Below are 20,385 nucleotides of genomic sequence, written 5' to 3' on the forward strand. Positions count from 1 at the left end.
GCCATATGGGTATGTAAGCTGAGTGAAACAAGGCCTCAATCATCTAAGTATATGCATACATTAAACAATGGAAAGATAGAATCAAGCAAGAATAATATCACAATATTAGAGAGAGAAACACACATCAAAAATAAAATATTGGTTGATAAAATGCAACCAATCAAATAGGCTCAAAATCTCACTGGTTTTGTGTGTTCGAACTCTAAAACAATGTTCCAAATTAAAATTTCTTCAAACAAGTAACACAAAAATTTTAATTTAAATTAGTGAAATACTATAAAGAGTTTCTTGAAAAAGAAAATATTACTTTAACCAAGTGGTGGTAAAATATGGACAAAATCAAACAAATATGCAATCAAACATGCAAAAGCAACAATGAACAAACAAAGAAAATAAAACATTGGTGTTGAGACGTGCAAGTGGACGTGGGTTGTGAGTTACAACTGTTGCTCTTTCTCTAAAGAATGTACAGATGGATTTCTTTGTCTCCCCATTAAGAAGTTTTTCCTCTCCCTTCTTGGTGGCCATCTTGAAAAAAGAGGAAATAAAGAAAAGTAACCCAAAAACAAAGATAGGAAACAGATAAAATATGGTTGGGTTAATGCCAAATGATGCGAGTCTCAATTACATGGTAGCTACAACATGTATGTGAGAAGATAATAGGAGCAAACAGCATATCAATAGTGCAAGAATTGTAACAACAAGGGAGAGAGTGAGGGTAATGCAAGATAGTATAAGTGCATATCAATGCAAAAGGAATACCAGTATTACAAAAATTAGCATTGACTTATGAATAATAATACCCAATCAGAATAAAATAAGTCATGAAACACCGGAATAGTGCAAGAAAAGATGCAACAGTTGAATAAGAAAATTTAACACCAATGGAAAAATAATAAATTTAGAAAAGAAAATAAAAATATGCACAAAATTAAAATGTAATGAATGAAAGTATGCAAATAAATTAAGTAAAATAGGATGAGAGTGAAGAAAGATGAGAAGTTAAAGAGATGAAGAAGAAGTAAGTAAGAAAGAAAGAAGAAAGAAGAAAAGATAGAAGAAATTAGGATTAGAAAAGAAAAGAAAAGATAAGTGGTGGCGCAGGGATCTGGTGGTGTTACGTGAGTGACGTGCACGCGTACTCCATACGTACGCGTGGGTCACGCAGATGGGGAGACGACGCGTCAGCGTCGGTCACGCGTACGCGTGACCGAGGTTGTGTTACTCGCGCGAAGGCATCCTTGCGCGCGCACAACTCTCTGTTTGTCTTGGGGTGTGTGCCAAAATAACATGTGACACGGGCGCGTCATTGACGCGTACGCATGAATGGTCAGAATTTGAAAATGGCTCACACGCGTCAGGGACGCATATGCGTGGGTGAATTTGTGCCTTGGGGACAGTGCCCGCACCAAGCCAGCACAACTTTCGGCCTGACACCTCTTTACGCTGATTTTTCTAGGTCATGCGTCCGCATCATTGATGCGTACGCGTGAAGTGCCAAATGTTCAAAATGACGTGCACGCATGAGGGACGCGTGCTCGTGGTGGTGCTTGTGCGATTGGCACACTTTTTGCATTGCTCCCACACAACTTTCTGCCACTTTTTTTTATATGCAATATGCAGACGCAAATGTAGAATGCAGGTGAATATGCAGAAATTATGAATGAACACTAGTAAAAATAACATAAAATAAGATTAAGAATAAAAAGGAACGATTATACCATGGTGGGTTGTCTGCCACCTAGCACTTTTAGTTATTGTCCTTAAGTTGGACATCTGCTGAGCTCCTTGTCATGGTGGCTTGTGCTTGAACTGATCCAGGAATCTCCACCAATATTTGTTCTTCCAATAGCCTCTGGGATCCTAAACTGGCACAAAATGCATTCAAGCAAGTGGAAGCAAGTGACAAGGCCCCAAGAGTGATGACTGTTGGAATGAATTCTGGGGTCCCAAACCTTGCTTTTGCACCCGTCTTCTTTTTTAGCAATATTGTTCCATCCGGGTGGCAAGCAGTCTAAATTCTCATTGAAGCAGCCAAACAACATCCTAGACCTATTCAATTAAGCTCTACACCAACCTTTGCATTTAAACTTTGAGCACACAACCATGTTGAACCTTGCTTGACAACTCCAACCACTAACCATCTTCCTCTTACGCTTAATGCCACAAAGAGCTCTAAGTTGACCATCCATCTCTAGTAGCCTATATTCAAGTGGGAAAGTAAAGGTTAAGGATAAGAATTTTACCCACTTGAATGTTGTACTGGACGGTAATGGCTTTGGAAGAGGTGTTTCTAATAATCTTGCAAGCTCCACTCCTTTATGCTCTTCTCTAACAACTTCCACCTCTTTGCAAGCTTCTTCAAATTCAACCTCTTTCTCTTGGTAGCTTTCTTCTAATTCAATCTCTTCTTCACTGCTTTCCAAAGGCATGGGAGGTTGTGCTTCTTCTTCTTTAATCTCAAAGTCAAGTCCAATGGGAGAGGATTCAATTGTAGATAAGCATTCATCAATGATTGAGTCTATTTCTTGATCAACCTCTTCAAAGTCTTCAACCAAGCTATGCCTTGGAGGCTGTACACCCTCCTTAACATCAATTTTAAATGTCTTTGAAGGGAACTCTATAACTTGACTTTCCCATGGAGGTCCAGCATCTCCTAAGTCTACAACCACTTCTTTTTCTTTAATAATTACTACTTTGTCCAGTTGTTTTAGTATAAAATCGTACTCCTCCTTGATGATTTATGTTCTATGACAACTCCCTTTAACGACTCCTTCATCTGTAAAGGTCTCTCCTACCTTCACCCTTTGGGCCTCCTCTTGCTCCTTTGGAAATAAGGCCACGTGTAACCGATCCATCGCGATTGCATCCCTAAGACGATCCCTTCTCTCTTGTTCCATGTCCATAGTATAATTGGGATCATCTTCCTCTTGGATTGATGGATGTAGGTGCTCTTCCATAAAGGGTGGTGATGGGATGGAAAGATCATTATGTGGTTGAAAAGGAAGTGCACTAGAGCTTGAGGGTTGAGTATTCGAGGTAGAGGATTGGTCCATGCGGGATGTGAGAGCTTGAAGAGTAGAGGTGAGACTAGTGATAGAGGCAAGTGTGGTATGAAGCTCTGTTTGTCCTTGGTGAATAGCACCAAGGGTGTTGTCATCTAGTGGAGGTTGGGGTGGATAGGAGGGTTCATTATTTTGGAGAAAGGATGCATGGTAGGAAGGTGGTTCTTCTTGGTAAGGGCATGGAGATGATGAATATTGAGGTGGCGGCTCATGAGAGTAATTGTGCTGGAATGGGGGTGGTTCTAAGTATGGTTCATAAGGTGGATAAAGGTTAGGGTCATATGAGGGTGTTTGGTAGTAGGGGGCTTGTGAGTTTGGTGGTTCAAACCTATGTTGAAGAGGGGGGTCATAGGCATATGGTGGTGGTTGTTAATAATCAAAAGAGCGCTCACCATAGCCATTATCTTGATATGCTTCTTGGAATGGCTCTTGGTCATAGTATATTGGCGGAGGCTGTTGCCAAGAGGGTTGATCAAATCCCTGTGGCTCCTCCTATCTTTGATTTTTCCAACCTTGATGTCTGTTCCTATTAGAGCTTCCATTTCCTACAACAACATTGGAACCAAACTTGAAACCAGAGGGGTGACAATTCATAGTAGTGAGAGAAAAAAATTAATAAAAAGTAAAAATTTACAATAACCAGTAATAAGGCACACGTTTACAATTCCCCGGCAACGGTGCCATTTTCACGAACGGACTTTTGCTGGTAAAGAATTTCACAAAAATAATCGTGTTGTAAGTATAGCTTCTAAACCAAAAAAGAGTCCTTTCGCACAAAAGTTTTGGTTGTCATTTAAGCAAACCCAATAAAATTTATAACCGAAGTATTTAAACCTCAGGTCGTCTCTCAAGGAATTACAGGGAGGTATGATTTATTATTGGTTATGGAAAATTATCTTTTGGGTTTTTTCAAAGGTTTGAACAAGGAATTTAGATGGCAAGAAAATAAATTAATAACTAGAAAAACTCTTGGCAAGGTATGAGAACTGGAAATCCCATCCTAGTTATTCTTATCAGTTGTGATAAGAATTGTTTATTGCTCCCACTTAGTTAACCCTTACTAAATAAAGGAAAGTCAAGTGGATTAATCAGTTTGATTCCTCAAATCCTAGTCAACTCGTATGGAAAGACTAGCATTAGAGGAATCCAAATCAATCAACAAATTCCAATTTTCAATCAGCACCGAGTTTCATAACTCAAGTGTCACCAATTACTCAACCAAAGCCAAAGGGGGGAAAATCCAAAATATTTATATCATAAATAAAAGAAAGCAATCATAAATCTGAAATACCTCAAATTATATTAAATATAAAATCAAATCTAACATGAGAATTCATAAATCAAAGTAATAGAATAAATAAAAATAGAAGAGAAACCAAAGTAAAGGAACATTGAACCTGGAATTGAGAAGAAGCAATCCTATAATTAAGAGAAATCCTAAGAGAGAGGAGAGAGCCTCTCTCCTTAAAAACAATATCTAAAACCTAAAATTTTGAATTATGAATGAATGTTGTGTCAATGTTGTTTCTTGAATGGATGTATTCCCCCACTTTATAGCCTCTAATATGTGTTTTCTGGGCCTGGATTTGGGCCGAAAAGGAGTCTAGAAATCACTGGGGACATTTTCTGCAATTTTCTACACATGTCGACCGTCACGCGTGCGCGTGAGTCACGCATGCGCGTCATTTGCAAGTTTTTCTTGTCATGTGTACACGTCAGTCACGCGTACGCGTCACTTGTGCTTCGTTCTAGGCATGCGTTTGTGTCGTCTACGCGTGCGCGTTGCTTGGGTTCTGCGCGAGTCGTCGATGCGTACGCGTCGCTGCCATTTCTATCAAAACTTCATTTTTGCGCGTTCCTTCCACTTTTGCATGTTTCCTTCCTGTTCTCTAAAGCCTGAATACACTCAACACACATATCACGTCATCGAATGGTAATAAGAGGGGATTAAACGTAGAAAATTTAGGGCAAAAAAAACATGTTTTCAATCATAGAACAAAATCAGGAAGGAAAACATAAAACATGCGATTTCTATGAATAAGTGTGAGAATAATGGATAAAATCCACTAGATTAAGCACAGGATAAACCCTAAAAACGGGGTTTATCACCTGGCAACTTGGGTTAACTAACCCGGGATTGCCAACCGAAAGTCCACTATCAAGAGCTACTTTGAGACAAAGCATTTAGTGGCCCAAAGAGGTGCTGGGCATCAATTTCCAAAGAATAAAACAAGCTAATTGTGATGTGTGTGTGCTAAGGAGAGGCTTGAGCAAGTAAGCCCTTAGGAGTGTCTCAACACCTAGCATCTTGAACTAACTGGGGCTGGAATGTTGGCTGAAAGCTTACACTGAAGAGCTGCCTTATCACATAGCATTTAGCCCCAGCAAGCAATAAATCTCAATCAAGAAAAACTAAGGACCAAACAAAAACAAATCTCATTTTTTTATGTAATTCAAGTGAGGATCCAAAGGAGTGTTGATGGCTCAACCACAAAATAAAAGTCTCTAAGATACCATGCATGCAAACCCCATTAACCAGAATTGAATGTCTTCCAATAAGGGTTTACATCTCTCTTTGTTTTCATTCATTCTCCTTATGTTTTTGTGCTTGCTTGGGGACAAGCAAGATTTAAGTTTGGTATTGTGATGACAATTCATTTTAGGCTAGTTTCACAAGCCTTTTTCATTAGTTTTTATTTGGTTTTCATGCATTTTTAGGCAATAAGTAAGTGTTTGGATGAGAATTTCATGCTTGTCTTGATTCAATAAAACATTGTTAATTTTATGCATTTTTCATAAGATTTACGCAAGAATTGTTTGATAAAATGAATGATGCAAATTCCTATGATTATGCCATGGCTTTGATGTATCTGTTTGGTTGATGACAGGCAAGAAAGGAGCAGAGAAGTGGAAAAGAGTGATGCATTCCTCACTGATGTGTGGAAAACGATCCAACACAAAATTCACCGGCAAGTGTACCAGGTCGCATCAAGTAGTAATTACTCACATGAGTGAGGTCGATCCCACAGGGATTGAAGGATTGAGCAATTTTAGTTAGGTGGTTAGTTTAGTCAAGCAAACAGTTGTTGATTTGAGTGAATTGTAACCAACAGAAGCTAAATTGCATGAAACTAAAAGGGAGAAGGAGAATTGATAGTAAACTAAAGAGCAGAAGAAGTAAAATAGCTGAATCTTAAATTGTAAGTAATGTAAATGGCTGAAGCTTAGAGTGCAAGAAATATAAATTGCTTGAATAATAAAGGGGTGTGGGGTGCTGGGATTCAAAATTTAACAACAGAAAGTAAAAAAGATGAATTAAGTGAAGTAGATCTAAACAGAATTGGAAAATTTCAGTGAAGAACAAAACAGATAGTAAATTCAACTCAATTGCAAGAGCTAGGAAAAAAATTCAAGAGCTCAGAGGCTCAATGAGACTAGAAAACAAGTCTAGATCTCAATTCCTTCCTTGATCCAACAGAGAACAATTTGTAGAAGAAAAGAAAATCAAAGCACTAAAGGAAACTCAGATTCAATTCTTAGAACAATTGAGAAGAGAGGTAAAGATGATTCTCAAACTTTGGATCAATGAAGCTCTTCAATCTCAATTCAAATTCCAAAACAGAAAGCAAAAGTAGCAGAAGAAATGAAAATGAAAACAGAAAGCTAAATCCAATTCCAAATCTTAGAATTATGCATAAGAAAACAAAGATGAATTGTAGATCAATGATTGAAAAAGAATTCCTTCAATCTCAATCCAAAATTCATCATCAGAAAGTAAGAAATGCAGAAGTAAGAACAAGGAGGAGAGAACTCAGCTCTCAATCCTAATTCAAAGCTAAAATGTAAAAGTGAGCTAAAACTAAAATTAAAATAAGGTTCAAAAGTGAAGTTAAAAGTTCTTTCTAAATCAAACTAAGTCCTATTTATACACTTTCTATTTTTGATCTTTAGAATTTGGAGTTGGCTTATCAATTTCGTGAAGAATTGGATCCAAAGTGGCAATTGAATTAAAATTGAACCCATGGTGCACCTCCAGGGAACCGCTTGGTTAATTGAACCAACTGAGCGCTCAATTTCTTCTTGTTTTGGACTCATGTCAAGCTCCAGGGAAGCGTTCAGTTAATTAATCTAACGGAGCGCCCTCTTTGCTTTTGTCCTTCAATTTTGTTGCGTGCCAAAGCCCTCCTTGTGCCAAGCATCAGTGTAGCGGTTAGTAAATGAACTTAACCGAGTGCTCCTTTGCTTGCAAATGAGGTTCCTAGCTTCAAGCCTTGGCCTTCCCATTTCATGCCCATTCCTTGAAGAGTGTAGCATTCAGTTAACAAAGGAAACTGAGCACCCTTTGTGGCTTGAGACGGACTCCACCTTCGAGCCTTGAGGGAAGCAATCCAGCACCCAATTTGTTGCACAAGGTGGTAATGTATAGCGCTCAGTGAATGGAGTGAACTGAGCGATCCTTTGTTGTGGAATGAGGCTCACCTTTGAGCCTTGGTGGAAGCATTTGGGTGCCCATTTTCCTTTGAAGAGTGGCGCTCAGTGAAATAAGTTAACCTAGTGGTGCACGAAATTGCAATCATACTTTTGCAATCCGCACAACTAACCAGCAAGTGCATTGGGTCGTCCAAGTAATACCTTACGTGAGTAAGGGTCGATCCCATGGAGATTGTTGGTTTGAAGCAAGCTATGTTTATTTTATTATTCTTAGTCAGGAGATCAATTATAATTATCAGTTTGAATTACCAAAAAAATAGAAGGGCATGAAATAATTACTTGTTGTGCAATAATGGAGAATATGTTGGAGTTTTGGAGATTCTTTGTCTTCTGAATTCCTGTAATGTAATATTTAACTCATGCAAAAGTGCAAAGTTCCTTCCATGGCAAGCTCTATGTAGGGTGTCATCGTTGTCAATGGCTACTTCCCATCCTCTCAGTGAAAATGGTCCAAATGCTCTGTCACAGCACGGCTAATCAGTTGTTGGTTCTCGATCATGTCGGAATAGAATCCATTGATTCTTTTGCATTTGTCATCATGCCCAACACTCGTGAGTTTGAAGCTCGTCACAGTCATCCAATCACAAAATCCTACTCAGAATACCACAGACAAGGTTTAGACTTTCCGGATTCTCATGAATGCCGCCATCAATTCTAGCTTATACCACGAAGATTTTGATTAAGGAATCTAAGAGATACTCATTCAATCTGATATAGAACGGAGGTGGTTGTCAGACATACGTTCATGGATTGAGGAAGGTGATGAGTGTCACGGATCACCACCTTTTCCATAGTTAAGCGCGAATGAACATCTTAGATAGGAACATGCATGTTTGAATGGAAAAATATAAATAATTGCATTAATTCATCGAGACGCTGCAGAGCGCCTCACCCCCAACAATGGAGTTTAGAGACTCATGCCGTCAAAGAGTATAAAATTCAGATCCAAAAATGTCATGTGATACAAAATAAGTCTCTAAAAGTTGTTTAAATACTAAACTAGTAACCTAGGTTTACAGAAAATGAGTAAACTAAGATAATTGGTGTAGAAATTCACTTCTGGGGCCCACTTGGTGTGTGCTGGGGCTGAGACTTAAGCTTCTCACGTGCCTGGGCTGTTTCTGGAGTTGAACGCCAGGTTGTAACGTGTTTTTGGCGTTGAACTCCAACTTGTAACCTGTTTCTGGCGCTGGACGCTAGACTGCAGCATGGAACTGGCGTTGAACGCCAGTTTACGTCATCTATCTTCGCGCAAAGTATAAACTATTATATATTTCTGGAAAGCCCTGGATGTCTACTTTCCAACCCAATTGAGAGCGCGCCAATTGGATTTCTGTAGCTCCAAAAAATCCATTCTTAGTGCAGGGAGGTCAGAAACCAACAGCATCAGCAGTCATTTTTCAGCCTAAATCAGATTTTTGCTCAGCTCCCTCAATTTCAGCCAGAAAATATCTGAAATCACAGAAAAACACACAAACTCATAGTAAAGTCCAGAAATATGAGTTTTTCTTAAAAACTAATAAAATTCCATTAAAAACTAATTAAAACATGCTAAAATCTATATGAAATTACCCCCAAAAAGCGTATAAAATATCCGCTCATCACAACACCAAACTTAAACTGTTGCTTGTCCCCAAGCAACTAGATAAATAAAATAGGATAAAAAGAAATTAAGAAGCAATAATATCTTAGATTTTTAAGTGAAGCTTAGATTCTAATTTAGATGAGCGGGGCTAGTAGCTTTTTGTTTCTGAACAGTTTTGGCATCTCACTTTATCCTTTGAAATTCAAAATGATTGGCATCCATAGGAACTCAGAATTCAGATAGTATTATTGATTCTCTTAGTTTGGTATGTTGATTCTTGAACATAGCTACTTTTTGAGTCTTGGCCGTGGCCCTAAGCACTTTGTTTCCAGTATTACCACCGGATACATAAATGCCACAGACACATAATTGGGTGAACCTTTTCAGATTGTGACTTAGCTTTGCTAAAGTCCACAATTAGAGGTGTCCAGAGTTCTTAAGCACACTCTTTTGCCTTGGATCATGACTTTAACCACTCAGTCTCAAGCTTTTCACTCGGACCTGCATGCCACAAGCACATGGTTAGGGACAACTTGATTTAGCCGCTTAGGCTAGGATTTACTTCCTTGGGCCCTCCTATCCACTGATGCTCAAAGCCTTGGATCCTTTTTACCCTTGCCTTTTGGTTTTAAGGGCTATTGACTTTTTTCTTTTTCTTGATCCAATGATTCCTTGTAATTAATTTTTTTTTCCACTGCTTTTTCTTGCTTCAAGAATCAAATTCATGATTTTTCAGCAGCAATAATATTTCTCGTGTTCCTCATTCTTTCAGGAGCCAATAATTTTAACATTCATAAAATTCAAGATAAAAAATATGCACTGTTCAAGCATTCATTCAGAAGACAAAAAGTATTGCCACCACATATAATTAATTATAATTTTTCTTATTAAGAACTCGAAAGATATAAATTACCTCTTTATTCTAAAAATCTACTATTTTATTCATGTTTGATGATGATGAGAAAAATAAATTATAACTTAATTGAAAATAAAGTCAAAATAGATATACTAATTACCACTACTCCAATATAACTTCTAAGGTAAATTCCTATAGTAACAAATATCACAGAGTTAAAGCTAAAATTAGAACTCAACAACCTGTATTTTGGGAAGTGGATGTTCCTCTAGTCTGTGGGGTGCTTGGTCCTTCAAGAATTAATTTCTGACGCTTCAGTTCCCTCAAGTCACGCCCCTACTCCTTTTGTTCCCTAAGCAATTTGCAAAGCATGCTATTTTGATTATTCTATTCTTCCTTTATTTGGTCCATAGCTTCTTGCAACTTGGAAATAGATGCCTCAAGGTGCTCCCAGTATTCAATTTGAGTGATTTCTGGGAGGAATTCCTATGGTCTCCTCTTGATGGGGTCATCCTGCAACTGTTGTTTTTCCATTGATATTTTAGTGATTGGCTGCTCAACTGAGATATACTCAGTTATTCCCATCCTTACTCCAGCATCTTTGCAGAGCATAGAAATTAAGCTTGGATAAGCCAATTTGGCATCTTTGGAGTTCTTGTTTGCTATTTTGTAAAGTTCACACAAAATTAGTTGATGAACTTCTACTTCTCTTCCCAACATGATGCAGTGAATCATCACAGCTTTTTTAACAGTGACTTCAGAATGGTTGCTAGTGGGCAATATAGAACGCCCAATGAAGTCTAGCCAGCCTCTGGCGACTGGTTTGAGATCTTCTCTCTTGAGTTGAATTGGGATGCCAGTGGTGCTAGTGGTCCACCTGGCTCCAGGGATGCATATATCCTCTAGAATCTTGTCCAGTCCCTTGTTTGTTCTCATCATTCTCCTATTAAAGGAGTCTGGGTCATCTTTCAACTGAGGCAACTTAAAAATCTCCCTAATTTTGTCAGGGTGGATGTGAACAATCTTTCCTCTAACCAAGGTCCGATAGTCATAGAGGGCAGTTCCAGATATTCTTTGCCTGTCTGTTTGCCACAAATTAGCATAGAACTCCAGAATCATATTCCTTCCTACTTTTGTCTCAGAATTAGCTAGGATTTCCCAGTTTCTGTTTCGAATTTGCTCTTGGATCTCTGGATATTCATCTTCTTTCATATCGAACTTGACTTCTAGGATCACTGATCTTAGACCTATTATTTTGTAATAATGGTCTGAATGTTCTTTGGTTAAGAACTTCCCTTGATTCCAAAGTGGTTTTGGAATACTCTCTTTCTTGCCTCTTGGAGTGGATTGTTTTCCTTTAGGAGCCATGATCTAAGTGAGTATGTTTTTGCGATCACGGATGAACACACCAAACTTAAAGGTTTGCTTGTCCTCAAGCAAAAGAAAAGAAAAGAGAGGGATAGAAGGAGTGCTAGTGTGGAATGGTGGATGAGAACGGGGAGGCCGAATGCGATTTAAAAGGGAGGGGGTGGGTTTTTCGAAATTTAAAAAAAAAAGATAAGATAGAAGATATGATTTATGAAAGATAAATATGATAAGAAAAAGATATAATTTAAAAATAAAATGTTGTGAATGATATTGGAAAAGATAAATCTGAATTTTTATTTTGAAAAAGATTTTAAAAGATAATTGATTTTTGAAAAATTTGAAAAAGAGTTGGATTGGATTGGAAAAAAAAATATTTGTGTTTATGGATTAAGATACATTTGATATTTTTGAAAAAGGGATTTTAGAAACTAGGATTTTTAGAAATTAGGATTAAAAATTTTTTAGAATTGAAGGATGAGAATTTGGAACGTGTTTATGCAAGAAATCATGAATTGAAACACAAAATATTAAAAATTTGTGAAGAAAAAAAGAATTTACCTCCTCCTCTCCATTCTGGCGTTAAACGCCCAAACGCTGCATGTTTTGGGCGTTTAACGCCCAAATGCTGCTTCTCTTGGGTGTTCAAGGCCTAGCTGATGCTTCTTTCTGGCATTGAACGCCAGGAACTCCTTTGTTACTGGGCGTTTATCTGAACGCCCAAGTCGCTGCAAATCTGGCGTTGAATGCCCAGAAGGTGCTTCTTTCTAGCGTTCAACGCCCAGAAGATGCTCCTTTGTGGCGTTTAATACCCAGATGGCTATCCTTACTGGCGTTGAACACCCAGTAGGTGCTTCTTTTGGTCGTTCAACGCCCAAAACAGCTTTTACTAGCTTTTTCGCACCAGTGAACTTCCTTTTTTGTTGTTTTATCCTCTGATTCCTTCTGTAACTCTGTGAACTTAAGCAGTTGCTATTTTACCTTGACGATACTTGACATATACCTGTAAAAATTAATTAATTAACAAATAAGCTTTGTAAATGGCTGGGTTGCCTCCCAGCAAGCGCTTCTTTATTGTCTTTAGCTGGACTATTACTAGGCTTTAGTTAAGTTTCAATTTTGAGCATTCTTGCTCAAAATTGCTTTCAAGATAATGTTTGACTCTGTGTCCATTAACAATGAACTTTTTGTTAGAATCATTATCCTGGAGCTCTACGTATCCATATGGTAACACACTTGTAATCACATATGGTCCTCTCCACCGGGATTTTAATTTTCCGGGGAATAATCTGAGCCTAGAATTAAATAGCAGAACTTTCTGCCCTGGCTCAAAGACTCTGGATGACAATTTCTTATCATGCCATCTTTTTGCTTTCTCTTTGTAAATTTTTGCATTCTTGAAAGCATTGAGTCTAAATTCCTCTAGCTCATTTAACTGGAGTAATCGTTTTTTTCCAGCTAACTTGTCATAAAGGTTTAAGAATCTGGTTGCCCAGTAGGCCTTATGTTCCAGTTCTACTGGCAAGTGACATGCCTTTCCATACACAAGATGGTATGGAGAGGTCCCTATAGGGGTCTTGAATGCTGTTCTGTATGCCCACAGAGCATCATCCAAGCTTCTTGCCCAATCCCTTCGACGGTTAATCACAGGCCGTTCCAGGATTCTTTTAAGTTCTCTATTAGAGACTTCAGCTTGCCCGTTTGCCTGTGGATGATATGGAGTGGCCACCCTGTGGCTAACTCCATATCGAACCAAAGCAGAGTAAAGTTGTTTATTGCAGAAATGAGTGCCCTCATCACTAATTAATACTCTAGGGGTACCAAATCTGCTGAAGATGTGTTTCTGGAGGAATTTCAGCACTGTCTTAGTATCATTAGTGGGTGTTGCTATAGCTTCTACCCATTTGGATACATAATCCACTGCCACCAGAATATAAGTGTTTGAGTATGATGGTGGGAATGGCCCCATGAAGTCAATATCCCATACATCAAACAACTCGATCTCCCAGATCCCTTGTTGAGGCATAGCATAACTGTGAGGTAGATTGCCAGATCTTTGGCAACTGTCACAATTGAGTACAAACACTCGGAAGTCTTTATAGAGAGTAGGCCAGTAGAAGCCTCATTGGAGGACTCTTGTGGCTGTTCGCTCACTTCTAAAATGTCCTCCATACTGTGATCCATGGCAGAGACAGAGGATCTTCTATGCTTCTTCTTTAGGCACACATCTACGGATTACTCCGTCTGCACATCTCTTGAAGAGATATGGTTTATCCCAAAGATAGTACTTTGCATCTGTAATCAATTTCTTTGATTGCTGCCTACTGTACTCTTTGGGTATGAACCTCAATCCCTTGTAGTTTGCAATGTCTGCAAACCACAGTACTTCTTGGATGGCAAAGCGTTGCTCATCGGGGAAAGGTTTCAGAGATCTCAGTAAGAGGGAGTGGTGCACGAAATTGTGATCATCAATGGCGCCATCAACATGGTACGCACAATTGTAATCTCAACTCTTTATCACAACTTCGCAAAACTAACCAGCAAGTGTACTGGGTCGTCCAAGTAATAAACCTTACGCGAGTAGGGGTCGATCCCAGAGAGATTGTTGGTATGAAGCAAGCTATGGTCACCTTGTAAATCTTAGTCAGGCAAACTCAAATGGTTATGGATGATGTATGAATAAAACATAAAGATAAAGATAGAGATACTTATGTAATTCATTGGTGGGAATTTCAGATAAGCGTATGGAGATGCTTTGTCCCTTCTGTCTCTCTGCTTTCCTACTGTCTTCATCCAATCCTTCTTACTCCTTTCCATGGCAAGCTATGTGTAGGGTTTCACCGTTGTCAGTGGCTACCTCCCATCCTCTCAGTGAAAATGTTCAACGCACCCTGTCACGGCACGACTATTCAGCTGTCGGTTCTCGATCATGTCGGAATAGAATCCAGTGATTCTTTTGCGTCTGTCACTAACACCCCACAATCGCGAGTTTGAAGCTCGTCACAGTCATTCAATCGTTGAATCTTACTTAGAATACCACAGACAAGGTTTAGACCTTCCGGATTCTCTTGAATGCCGCCATCAATTCTAGCTTATACCACAAAGATTCCGATTAAGGGATCCAAGAGATAAACATTCAAGCCTTGTTTGCTTGTAGAACAGAAGTGGTTGTCAGGCACTTGTTCATAAGTGAGAATGATGATGAGTGTTACATAATCATCACATTCATCATGTTCTTGGGTGCAAATGAATATCTTAGAACAAGAATGAGCCGAATTGAATAGAAGAACAATAGTAATTGCATTAATACTCGAGGTACAGCAGAGCTCCACACCTTAATCTATGGTGTGTAGAAACTCCACCGTTGAAAATATATAAGAACAAGGTCTAGGCATGGCCGTGAGGCCAGCCTCCCAATGATCTAAGATATCATAAGAACAAGGATAGCTACCCAGATGAAAATACAATAGCAAAAGGTCCTATTTATAAAGAACTAGTAGCCTAGGGTTTACAGAGATGAGTAAATGACAGAAAAATCCACTTCCGGGCCCACTTGGTGTGTGCTTGGGCTGAGCATTGAAACATTTTCGTGTAGAGACTTCTCTTGGAGTTAAACGCCAGCTTTTGTGTCAGTTTGGGCATTTAACTCCCATTCTTGTGCCAGTTCCCGCGTTTAACGCCGGGCATTCTTGAGCTGATTTGGAACGCCGGTTTGGGCCATCAAATATTGGGCAAAGTATGGACTATTATACATTGCCGTTGAGAGTGCGCCAATTGGGCTTCTGTAGCTCCAGAAAATCTACGTCGAGTGCAGGGAGGTCAGAATCCAACAGCATCTGCAGTCCTTTTTAGTCTCTGAATCAGATTTTTGCTCAAGTCCCTCAATTTCAGCCAGAAAATACCTGAAATCACAGAAAAACACATAAACTCATAGTAAAGTCCAGAAAAGTGAATTTTAACTAAAAACTAATAAAAATATACTAAAAACTAACTAGAACATACTAAAAACATACTAAAAACAATGCCAAAAAGCGTACAAATTATCCGCTCATCACAACACCAAACTTAAATTGTTGCTTGTCCTCAAGCAACTAAAAATAAAATAAGATAAAAAGAAGAGAATATACAATGAATTCCAAAGACATCTATGAAGATCAGTATTAATTAGATGAGGGGGCTTTTTAGCTTTTTGCCTCTGAACAGTTTTGGCATCTCACTCTATCCTTTGAAATTCAGAATGATTGGCTTCTTTAGGAACTCAGAATCAAGATAGTGTTATTGATTCTCCTAGTTAAGTATGATGATTCTTGAACACAACTACTTATTAAGTCTTGGCCGTGGCCCAAAGCACTCTGTCTTCCAGTATTACCACCGGATACATACATGCCACAGACACATAATTGGGTGAACCTTTTCAGATTGTGACTCAGCTTTGCTAGAGTCCCCAATTAGAGGTGTCTAGGGTTCTTAAGCATACTCTTTTTGCCTTGGATCACAACTTTATTTCTTTCTTTTTCTTTTCTCTCTTTTTTTTTTGTTTTTTTTGTATTCACTGCTTTTTCTTGCTTCAAGAATCATTTTTATGATTTTTTCAGATCCTCAGTAACATGTCTCCTTTTTCATCATTCTTTCAAGAGCCACCATTCATGAACCACAAATTCAAAAGACATATGCACTGTTTAAGCATACATTCAGAAAACAAAAATATTGCCACCACATCAAAATAATTAATCTGTTATAAAATTCAAAATTCATGCAATTCTTCTCTTTTTCAATTAAAAGCATTTTTCATTCAAGAAAGGTGATGGATTCATAGGACATTCATAACTTTAAGGCATAGACACTAAGACACTAATGATCATAGGACACAAATATAGATAAACATAAGCATGATTTTTCGAAAAAAACAGAAAAATAAGGAACAAGGAGATTAAAGAACGGGTCCACCTCAGTGATGGCGGCTTGTTCTTCCTCTTGAAGATCGTATGGAGTGCTTGAGCTCCTCAATGTCTCTTCCTTGTCTTTGTTGCTCCTCTCTCATGATTCTTTGATCTTCTCTAATTTCATGGAGGAGAATGGAGTGTTCTTGGTGCTCCACCCTTAGTTGTCCCATGTTGGAACAATTCTCCTAGGGAGGTGTTCAGTTGCTCCCAATAGTTTTGTGGAGGAAAGTGCATCCCTTGAGGCATCTCAGGGATTTGATGATGAGAGGGATCTCTTGTTTGCTCCATCCTCTTCTTAGTGATGGGCTTGTCCTCATCAATGGGGATGTCTCCCTCTATGTCAACTCCAACTGAATAACAGAGGTGACAAATGAGATGAGGAAAGGCTAACCTTGCCAAGGTAGAGGACTTGTCCGCCACCTTATAAAGTTCTTGGGATATAACCTCATGAACTTCTATTTCTTCTCCAATCATGATGCTATGAATCATGATAGCCCGGTCTATAGTAACTTCGGACCGGTTGCTAGTGGGAATGATTGAGCGTTGGATAAACTCCAACCATCCCCTAGCCACAGGCTTGAGGTCATGCCTTCTCAGTTGAACCGGCTTCCCTCTTGAATCTCTCTTCCATTGGGCGCCCTCTTCACAAATGACTGTGAGGACTTGGTCCAACCTTTGATCAAAGTTGACCCTTCTAGTGTAAGGATGTTCATCTCCTTGCATCATGGGCAAGTTGAATGCCAACCTTACATTTTCCGGACTAAAATCCAAGTATTTCCCCCGAACCATAGTAAGCCAATTCTTTGGGTCCGGGTTCACACTTTGATCATGGTTCTTGTTGATCCATGCATTGGCATAGAACTCTTGAACCATTAAGATTCCGACTTGTTGAATGGGGTTGGTAAGAACTTCCCAACCTCTTCTTCGGATCTCCGGATATTCACTCTTTTTGAGTTTGAAAGGGACCTCGGGGATCATCTTCTTCAAGGCCACAACTTCATAGAAGTGGTCTTGATGCACCCTTGAGATGAATCTCTCCATCTCCCATGACTCGGAGGTGAAAGCTTTTGCCTTCCCTTTCCTCTTTCTAGAGGTTTCTCCGGCCTTGGATGCCATAAATGGTTATGGAAAAACAAAAAGCAATGCTTTTACCACACCAAACTTAAAAGGTTTGCTCGTCCTCGAGCAAAAGAAGAAAGAAGAGAGTAGAAGAAGAAGAAATGAAAGAGAAGGGAATGGCTTTGTGGTTCGGCCAAAGGGGGAGAAGGAGTGTTTAGGTTGTGCGAAAATGAAGGAGTGAAGAGGGGTTTATATAGGGGTGAAGAGAGGGGTAGGGTTCGGTCATGTATGGGTGGGTTTGGGTGGGAAAGTGGTTTGAATTTGAATGGTGAGGTAGGTGGGGTTTTATGAAGGATGGATGTGAGTGGTGAAGAGAAAGATGGGATTTGATAGGTGAAGGGTTTTTGGGGAAGAGGTGTTGAGGTGATTGGTGAATGGGTGAAGAAGAGAGAGAGTGGTGGGGTAGGTGGGGATCCTGTGGGGTCCACAGATCCTGAGGTGTCAAGGAAAAGTCATCCCTGCACCAAGTGGCGAGCAAAATTGCTCTTCATGCCAATTCTGGCATTAAACGCCGGGCTGGTGCCCATTTCTGGCGTTTAACGCCAACTTCTTGCCCTTTCCTGGCGTTTAATGCCAGTCTGGTGCCCCTTTCTGGCGTTAAACGCCCATAATGGTGCCAGACTGGGCGTTAAACGCCCATCTGCTAGCCTTACTGGCGTTTAAACGCCAGGAAGATCTTCCTCCAGGGTGTGCTATTTTTCTTTCTGTTTTTCATTCTGTTTTTGCTTTTTCAATTGATTTTGTGACTTCTCATGATCATCAACCTACAGAAAATATAAAATAACAAAAGAGAATAGATAAATATAATAAGATTGGGTTGCCTCCCAACAAGCGCTTCTTTAATGTCATTAGCTTGACAGTGGGCTCTCATGGAGCCTCACAGATACTCAGAGCAATGTTGGAACCTCCCAACACCAAACTTAGAGTTTGAATGTGGGGGTTCAACACCAAACTTAGAAGTTGGTTGTGGCCTCGCAACACCAAACTTAGAGTTTGACTGTGGGGGCTCTGTTTGACTCTGTTTTGAGAGAAGCTCTTCATGCTTCCTCTCCATGGTGACAGAGGGATATCCTTGAGCCTCAAACACAAGGGATTCTTTATTCACTTGAATGATCAATTCTCCTCTGTCCACATCAATCACAGCCTTTGCTGTGGCTAGGAAGGGTATGCCAAGGATGATGGATTCATCCATGCACTTCCCAGTCTCTAGGACTATGAAATCAGCAGGGATGTAATGGTCTTTAACTTTTACCAGAATATCCTCTACAAGTCCATATGCTTGTTTTCTTGAATTGTCTGCCATCTCTAGTGAGATTTTTGCAGCTTGCACCTCAAAGATCCCTAGCTTCTCCATTACAGAGAGAGGCATGAGGTTTACACTTGACCCTAGGTCACACAAGGCCTTCTTGAAGGTCATGGTGCCTATGGTACAAGGTATTGAAAACTTCCCAGGATCCTGTCTCTTTTGAGGCAATTTCTGCCTAGACAAGTAATCCAATTCTTTGGTGAGCAAAGGGGGTTCATCCTCCCAAGTCTCATTACCAATTAACTTGTCATTGAGCTGCATGATTGCTCCAAGGTATTTAGCAACTTGCTCTTCAGTGACATATTCATCCTCTTCAGAGGAAGAATACTCATCAGAGCTCATGAATGGCAGAAGTAAATCCAATGGGATCTCTATGGTCTCAGTGTGAGCCTCAGATTCCCATGGTTCCTCATTGGGGAACTCATTGGAGGCCAGTGGACGTCCATTGAGGTCTTCCTCAGTGGCGTTCACTGCCTCTTCCTCCTCTCCAAATTTGGCCATGTTGATGGCTTTGCACTCTCCTTTTGGATTTTCTTCTGTATTACTTGGAAGAGTACTAGGAGGGAGTTCAGTAATTTTCTCGCTCAGCTGACCCACTTGTGCCTCCAAGTTTCTAATGGAGGACATTGTTTCAGTCATGAAACCTTGAGTGGTTTTGATTAGATCAGAGACCATGGTTGCTAAGTCAGAGGTGTTCTGCTTAGAACTCTCTGTCTATTGCTGAGAAGATGATGGAAAAGGCTTGCCATTGCTAAACCTGTTTCTTCCACCATTATTGTTGTTGAAACCTTGTTGAGGACTCTGTTGATCCTTCCATGAGAGATTTGGATGATTTCTCCATGAAGGATTATAGGTGTTTCCATAGGGTTCTCCTATGTAATTCACCTCTTCCATTGAAGGGTTCTCAGGATCATAAGCTTCTTCTTCAGATGAAGCTTCCTTAGTACTGCCTGGTGCATTTTACATTCCAGACAGACTTTGAGAAATCATATTGACTTGCTGGGTCAATATTTTGTTCTGAGCCAATATGGCATTCAGAGTATCATTCTCAAGAACTCCTTTCTTCTGATTTGTCCCATTGTTCATATGATTCCTTTCAGAAGTGTACATGAATTAGTTATTTGCAACCATTTCAATCAGTTCTTGAGCTTCTGTAGGTGTCTTCTTCAGATGAAGAGATCCTCCAGCAGAGCTATCCAAAGACATCTTGGATAGTTCAGACAGACCATCATAGAAAATACCTATGATGCTCCATTCAGAAAGCATATTAGAGGGACACTTTCTGACCAATTGTTTGTATCTTTCCCAAGCTTCATAGAGGGATTCTCCTTCCTTCTGTCTGAAGGTTTGGACTTCCACTCTAAGCTTACTCAATTTTTGAGGTGGAAAGAACTTTGCCAAGAAGGCATTGACTAGCTTTTCCCAAGAGTTCAGGCTTTCTTTAGGTTGTGAGTCCAACCATATCCTAGCTCTGTCTCTTACAGCAAAAGGGAATAGCATAAGTCTGTAGATCTCAGGGTCAACCCCATTAGTCTTGACTGTGTCACAGATTTGCAAGAATTCAGCTAAAAACTGATGAGGATCTTCCAATGGAAGTCCATGGAACTTGCAATTCTGTTGCATTAGAGAAACTAATTGAGGCTTAAGCTCAAAGT

The 20,385-nt window shown here is 39.6% G+C and overlaps 1 non-coding gene across 1 annotated transcript; it reads left to right on the top strand.

Moving 5' to 3' along the window:
* Nucleotides 1–19,990: 19,990 nt before the first annotated feature.
* On the top strand, nucleotides 19,991–20,098 carry LOC112714502 (small nucleolar RNA R71). The gene has a single exon (XR_003159281.1). It is a non-coding gene; the product is annotated as a small nucleolar RNA R71 (small nucleolar RNA).
* Nucleotides 20,099–20,385: the final 287 nt, after the last annotated feature.

Source organism: Arachis hypogaea, chromosome 1 (assembly GCF_003086295.3).
Source record: "Arachis hypogaea cultivar Tifrunner chromosome 1, arahy.Tifrunner.gnm2.J5K5, whole genome shotgun sequence".
Lineage (NCBI taxonomy): Eukaryota > Viridiplantae > Streptophyta > Magnoliopsida > Fabales > Fabaceae > Arachis > Arachis hypogaea.